Source organism: Echinops telfairi, unplaced genomic scaffold (assembly GCF_000313985.2).
Source record: "Echinops telfairi isolate 266 unplaced genomic scaffold, ASM31398v2 ScPeMD7_7400;HRSCAF=8409, whole genome shotgun sequence".
In the NCBI taxonomy this organism is placed as follows: Eukaryota; Metazoa; Chordata; class Mammalia; order Afrosoricida; family Tenrecidae; genus Echinops; species Echinops telfairi.
The window spans coordinates 5,728,453-5,736,224 of record NW_022111300.1 but is presented as its reverse complement, the minus strand read 5'-3'; the positions used below and the strand labels follow the sequence as shown (position 1 = coordinate 5,736,224).

Below are 7,772 nucleotides of genomic sequence, written 5' to 3'. Positions count from 1 at the left end.
CGGCTCCGGCGGAGGGGAGCGGGCAGCGGGCTGCAGGCAACCAGGCCCGCGGGCCCTCTCCCTCCTCCACCTCCCGGTCCCGGGGCGCCAGGCGGCAGCGACGACGGCCGAGCCGGAGCCGGACTCGTTGCTTCTGGAGGAGGGGATTCCCCGGCTCCCCACCCCTGCGCCTCGCCCTCCACCTCCTCTCGGCCCTCCGCCGGCCCGCCCTCCCTCGCTTGCTCCCGGCCCCGCCCCCTCGCCCCGGCTCCGCCCCCTCGCCCCCGGCTCCGCCCCTCGCTCCTCGGCGGGGCGGGGCGGGGCCTGCGGCTACCTGCGCGCTGCACGGCCCGGCAGGCTCACCGGAACTCGCGCCCGCGGCCCGGCTGGGCGCCCCTCCTTCCGGCGCCGGCGCGCGTCCCGCGCCCTCCGGGGCTCCCGTCGACGGCGAGTCCCAGTCACTTATCCCGACCCAACATGGCGGCGGGGTCCGGGGCTGATTCCCGAGGCGGAGCAGGCTGAGGGGGCGTGAGGAGGAGGTGCTTCTGTACCCCGAAGAGCAGGCCCCAGCGCCCCCTCCCCACGCGCACACCCACGGCTACCTCGGAAGATCGAATGGGGCGCCAACTCAGCCCTGTCTGCCCTCCTCCAGTGCTTAGGTTGCCCGGATCCCTAGTGTGGAGGGCTGCCGCGTGTTGCTTGGTTTGGTGCGGCGGGAGGCAGGGTTGAGGGTCGGGGATCGGCTGTTTGTTTCTCATTGCCTTGCTTCCGCCCCCTTTGTCGTGGGTCGAGAAATCCCAGCGCTAATGCGGGAGCCAGGAGGGCGTTACTCACACCGTCCTCTCCATCCTGGTCGCCATCCAAGGCTGGGAGACTGTCCCTGCCCCGAGAGCTTCCTGTTGACTCTAGGTCGACCAGGCGTGCCTGGAGAGGGGGGCTGAAGCTGAGTTCTGTCGGCGACCCCCACCTACTATTGGTGGCTGTCCCCATTTGATCCCAGCCACAACCCAGTGTGAGAGCAGGGCGCAGGTCTGATTACTCTGCTTGACAGCTGTGGGGACAGGCTGCGACCTCGAAAGCAGAACAGCCACCACTAGAATGGGATTCATGGAGTCTAATCACCTTTGGTAGTCGCCTGTAGTCAGTGACTGAAGGACGTAGAGGGGTGGGGGGTGGGGGTGCGGTATCCAGAAGGAACTGGGATAAAGATGAGGGTTAGTCAAGGTCGGGACGGGCTCTGACTGCCGGACAGACTCTTTGATTGACTTCCTCTTTGTATTTCTTCTTTGGTGGGATTGCTGGTTAATGTGGGATTGTCGGTTTCCTTTGTGTGTGTTTAAATTAAAAATCGTCTTCCACAAATACCCGCGAAACAACACGATAATACGTTTCATAATTCTGGTATTCTAGGAATTTAGGAAAGGTATATAAGGACTTAACTTTTTTTCCCCTGAGCTCATCAAATAAACCAAAGGTATGCATAGAAATTCACATTACCAAAAAGGCACGCATGACTTGGAAGGGTGCTTTATTTAGCTGCTAAAATTTCATTTGCCATTAACTATCTTGAGCATTTTTTCTGTATGAATTTTTTTTCTTTCGTGTAAATTTATATTTAGTTTTTTCCCTAAACTAGGAAATAAGCTTTGAGCTATTGCTTCCCAAAACTTCTAAATTAAATCAAGATACTCATATGAAAAACAATAAATACTCTTGTGTTTGGATTCCTAAGCTCTTAACCTTTGAACTGCCTACCCTTTGGATGGCAGACCAATGTCTTACCACTGCACCACCATGGCTCCTTCTCCACTGCTATCCCCACTACTATCTACAAACACCTTCTACTGGACTTGAGCTAACCACTGAGAAACTTGGTCTCCTCAGGCCCACTGTGTGCCTGAAGCGATCTGTACCACCTGAGTGTTGCCTCCTCCGTCTGACCAAAACTGCTCCTAAGCCCAATTTGGAAGACTGTAAGGACCCTCTAGGGCTAGCCAAGAATTCAAGGATCCTGCAAAACGAATGTATTTCTCCTTTCATGTGGGTTCAGTGTGCCAGTATTAGTGGAGAGGGATAGCCCATCAGTTTCTCAATGCTTTAAGTTTAAGATTGGAAAGCATGTGTTTCTTCCCCTCAGCTGGGAATGTCTGCCTAGGAGAGCCAATTCATTGAACATGCCCATCGAGTTAGATTCCGACTCATAGCGATGGGGACTCTGAGGCTGTACAGTTTTACGGGAGTAGGTAGCCTCAGTTTTCCCCCACAGAGTGGCTGATGGTTTCAAATTGCCAACCTCGTGCTTTGGAGTCCAGTGGTGACCTGATGTGGCCATCAATGAATAGATGTCACAAACGGCAATCTTGCAAACCTACCCATCTCCTTGCTTACCCTTTTTGCTCTCTTAACTTTTGTTGGGGTAGAGGTGGGGGAAGTGCTCATCTGCAATTTTAGAACTTCACCCTGTGCTTGGCATGTCTCCCAGGGCCAGACTTATTTCCTGGCAGTTTTGTCTTTGCAGTGAGCATCTACCTTGAGGTCATCTCAGTGTAGTTCTCCGGCTTCCGTTTGTTCCTTCTAGTTCTCTTTCACAGTTTGTTGTAAGGACCAAAAGTCCCGACGTGGGACTCTAGCCCCTCCTCATACCCACGCTGCCTATTCCTAAATAATCTTACCCACAACTTTAAACTTTCAAACTCCCAGCATGTCTCGTTTCTTTTTTTTTCCGTGTCAGAGGTTTCTCAGCTGGATGGACACACCGGGTCTCCTCCCGTGGCTTCCCCAGGTCGAATACTGTGTGCCGTGGATACTTGTGGAGGGCATCGCCGTGGATACTTGTGGAGGGCATCGTTTTGGCTCGCATTTCTCTTCTCCAAGAAGAGACTCTCTAGAAATAGAGTGTAGATGGGCTATCTAAGTAAGGCTCCAGCCTGGAATTTGGAATTTTGAGAGAGGAACACAAAATGGACTCAAATTATTTGTGGCGGCAGTGGTGAGATTGAGTGTAGCAGATGGTGAGTGTCCAGGGGTGGGAGAGTCCAGTAGCTGCAGGCAACAAGTGACCAATGCTGATGGGACTTGCATCCTAAATAGACCGTCCTTGTCTTCCATCCTTTGCCTTCCTTAGTTCCTGCCTGAGTTGAGTCCAGTAATCTTCCTGTTGACTTTGTGGACTTCCTCCAATACATTGTCTGTGTTTACGTGACGTAGAGACAGACAGCTTCTATTCCCTGCAAATAACCCACCTCTGCTTAGCCTCTTAAACTTCTGGCAATAAACTATGGTGCTATGAGGAAAACGTCTCCTGCCACATACAGAGGTAGGAACCCCAGTTTTCACAGACAGAAGGATAGAACAGATGCACAGCAAGCAGTAGGGACCCCAGTACCAGTTACCTTAAGCTACATGGAAAACCCCAAACAGAACAACTGGCAAGCCAGTCCTTCCTGCCTACCTGTGGTAGTCATTGCTTTTAGATCCTAGCATGTCGGACGCTTTCCCAGAATACTAACTTTAGCCTCAAAATCCTCCTCCACACAATGAATCGGGCAAGAAACCCCCAGATGCCGTTAGACTGTGTTGAAACCCATTTGCTACCTTCAAGGGCAGTGAATTATTAAATGTGGCTCTTCTCACCAAAGTCTCTAATTTCCACCAAAGGACCTTCCCCTGCCTAAGTAAGAAGATGGGGCGAAGATATTGATAGGATTCACCTGTGAGTAATTGCGAACCGGATTCCTTGGAGTGGCGTTCTGCTGTGTATAAAATGAACCCTTGGAGAACCAGGAGGAAAGAGCTCTACTACCAGGAAGAGCCGGGAGAAGAGCATGTCCTCTGGACCCCAGATCCCTGCACAGTCAACCTGCTGGATACCAATGACAGCTATACCGTCAGGGGAGCAGCAGCAGAACCTGGAGCCCGAGCATAGGACAGAGTAATGCACTTCCCAAACCACGGAACAAGCTAAGCTGAGTACTTTTGTGCAGGAGGCTGGTTTTTGGAGTGGGACGCCTCTGGGCACTTAATTGGGGAAGCTGCACTTGCTGACCCGTGGAGTTTGAGCTGAATGTTTCTGGGTAAGGCTTATGGCAGAGTGGGCTGCCTCTTTGGGCACATATTCGCAGTTTGAAACTTTGTAATATTTCCTGGTAAACAGCTACCCTAAGCATTTCTCACTGGAATTATTATGTGTCAACTTCCTTAATAATAAACCCTTTATTCATGGATTTTGTCTGAGTTTCTGTGTAGCTATTTCAATGGATATTTGGAACTAGGAAGATAAAACAGTGGACACTATTTAGGACTATATACTTTCCCTGCCTTGTCATTTGTTCCCAAGATCTATACTCACAATTCCTGTAGCCAACACTAGAAGTTTGGCCTTTACTTGTCTGATACATTAAGCTGGTAACATAAGTCACAATATGTCAGTGTCTCTGACATTCAATTTAGATACAACTAAAACTGCTACCAGATTGCTACTTCCTGGAAACCTTTATGAATAGGTTCTAAAAGGTAATGTTTACCTACATCAAAGGTTTAGAAAAGAACTATTAATCAAACATATTCTTATCTTTAAAGTTAACTGACAGCACAAAACAAAGTGTGGATATTAAGGAACGTTTATTATTCGCTATTTTGAAAGTTGACATTACAGCTAGAATTTTTTAAATGTGTTTAGAATAAGCCCATGCTTTTGGAAAAAAATCCCATTTCTATCTCTCTTTTAAAAACTAAACCTTTTCTATTATTTTTTGTACTTTTAACCTGTTAGATTTTTATTTCTCACATTTTTATCTGAATAATATCTGATTTATTAGACTTTATTATGATATGAACCATGAGGCATTTAAGTTTAGTAGAGTATATTTAGTTTTCTGACTTGTGTGTGAATAAAGCTTTCCATTACTTAAAACATACTTTTTCCTCTTTCTAAGGGAATAACAGATAGGACATAAGATAATAAGATTCATGCTTTGACAAAATGTTTTAGGTTATGTGAATGAATGAATTTACCACATTGGCAGTAGAAACTATTTGATAAAACAGATAACAGTCAAACCCTCTTTCATAAAGTCGATTCTTACTCATAGTGACCCCACAGGACAAGGTAGACTGAGCTTGGGTTTTTGAGACTGTACTTTTTAAAATATTAATTATTGTATAATCATTACCATATCAACTTTTGAACATCCCCCATCCCTGGTTAAATCTTCTTTAAAATGAGTTGTGCAACATAAGAGTGCACAACACAGGGAATCCAGAACAGACAAACCCCTCAGGACCAAGAAGGGGAGCAGTGATACTAGGAGGGTAAGGGTAGTGGTGGTGGTGGGGGGAGAATTGGGGAACCGATCACAATGATCAACGTATGGCCCCCATCCCAGGGGGACGGACAGCAGAAAAGTGGGTGAAATGAGACAGGAGTCGATGTCGATGGAAAACATGAAAAAAATTATAAATTATCAAGGGTCCATGGGTGAGGGAGGGGCGGTGGGGGTAGGGGGAAGATGGAGCTGATGCCAGGGGCTCAAGTAGACAGAAAAAGTTTTGAAAAAGATGATGACAACGTATGTACAGATGTGTTTGACAAAATGGATATATATGTATGGATTGTGATAAGAGCTGTAAGAGTCCCCAATAAAATAAAATGTTAAAGGCTAATTAGTTTTTAAAAATGAGTTATGCAATCACAGTCAGTTCTAGTGCTCCCTCCCTCTATTTCCCACTCCTGAAATCCCCCTTCTCTATCACCCATTCCCCACTCCTGAGTTCCCTATCAATCCCTTTAATCAGTTATTGTCACTATGCAACCTCTCCTGTGGGTCACAAACTAGGAAACTCAACAGAAACCATAAAAACCAAAATCGAAATAAGGTGGTAAGGATAAAATAATAACATAAAGACCAAAATACAAATAATAGGTAAGAAAAGACCCCCATCAACATCCAAAAAGCCAGGGAAGAAGTTTCTGTCATGGAACCAGTAAGAAATTCTTGTACCCAGAACAAACTCAGGTCATGTCTATAGGGAAGTCAATTCACCAAGCATCAGTTTGATCTGGCATAATCAAGATTACAATGGTCTTTACCTGATGGTAAGGCTGTTTGAGATGCTTGCCTGTGGCTAGAGGGGATCTGCCAGTGGCTCAGTCTGACCAAATATGCTGCAGATGGGTTTGGGGCTCCCACTGTCTTCCATAGACTTCTACAAATTGCGTGTTCATAATTTTAGCTCTGATACTTTTCCCTTCTCCATATTTGAATTTTTTAATAGTCATCTTTGGATCACACAAGTTGGTGTGCTTCTTCTGTGTGGACTTAGTTGACTCCTCACTTAGATTGCTGCTTGTTTGAATACAAGACTTTAAGACCCCAGACACTACTCCGATTGATCACCAGGCACCATCTACTTTCTTCACCACACTTTGCTGTAGCACCCTTATCTTCAGTGATCCTTTCATACAGGTGTATATTGAGCAGGGCCTTGTTATCAGAACTAAGTGTTCTTGAATTGGGGCTACAGTTAAGTAGGAGCCCAGACTGCATCTGCTTGCCCCTGGGGTTTGCATGTCTCAGGTTTACTTTGGTGGTCATAATATGACAAAATCACAACCCTATTATGCAATATCAACTGCATCCATAGCAGTAATAAGTCAATCAGCTGACAAACAAACAGACCCCACACACATACCCAGAAAGAAAGAAAGAAAAAAGCAAACACAAAAACAAAATCACACACACACACAAAGAGGTACAAGCAGGAAAGAAAAACCCGTATAAACAGAGAAGTGCAGCATTGTCACTCACCCCCCTGGGGTATTATATGTTGATGGCACTATGATCACCATCAGTTTTCACAATGACCCAGCATTCCAAGCACATCGGTATGAGGAGTTTGTGTAAGAAGTTTCACTTTGAACAACAACCCACCGGTGTTTGTCCTACACAGTTCGATCTCTCATTGGTTTGGGCTCTGTTGAGCCTATGCATGGGGGTTGATGCCAGTGGGGGCCTTCCTGAGCCAACTCCCCCAAGTGTAGATCCCTGTTCAATGGATCCCCACCTGTCGTGTCACTGCAGGGTGGGTACTGAGGCACTACATGTATGTGACCCTGGGTCCCCTTCCACCGGACACCCGCCAAGCCACGGTTTCCCTGAAGGTCCAACCACCACTCCTTCCCACCCTCTGCTTTCTCTCCCATCCATGTACCCCAGCCCTCAGTCCAAGGGTTCAGGCAACTTCAAGGTAGGGTTCAGTTCATTCAGTCCTTCTGGTGTAGCCCCTGCGATGTGCCCCGCTGCCGGCCAGGTCAGTTTCCACCAACATCATGGTGTAGTTCACCGACTTTTGGGAGATTGTAACTGCTCATGGGAGTAAAGATCTTGCTGTTCTTCCACACTGGTGTCAAAAGGCTGACCATGAGGTTATCAGCCAACTCATTAACCTCTATGACACCAGGGCTCCCAGTAATAACTACAGCTATCTTTCATCACACCCTCATTATAATGCCTACTTCATGGAATCCGCCTAGTAACCCTTGAGGTGGGTAATATGCTCCCAGTCTAGAGTGTATCCCTCAGGCTCAGCAACACACAACTAACTAGAGGCAGTCCCAGACTCAGTCTATGAAAGTCGTCATGACTGCTAGGAAGGGAACTGTTTTTAATGTTAATTCACTGACCGTGAAGCAATATGGATTTCTACTTACAAATGAAAATCGATACATTTTCTTTATAATTAGCCAAAATCATTGTCATCAAATAATTTCAACTCAGATTGACCTTGTATAGGGT

The 7,772-nt window shown here is 47.0% G+C and overlaps 1 protein-coding gene across 1 annotated transcript in view; it reads right to left on the bottom strand.

Moving 5' to 3' along the window:
* The window catches only part of YES1 (YES proto-oncogene 1, Src family tyrosine kinase), a 77,942-nt gene extending 77,152 nt beyond the window's left edge, over positions 1-790 (bottom strand). The window contains exon 1 of the mRNA XM_045296171.1: positions 582-790. The gene's annotated coding sequence lies outside the window, so the exon portion shown is untranslated. The remainder of the gene's footprint in view (positions 1-581) is intronic.
* Between the last annotated feature and the right edge of the window lie 6,982 nt (positions 791-7,772).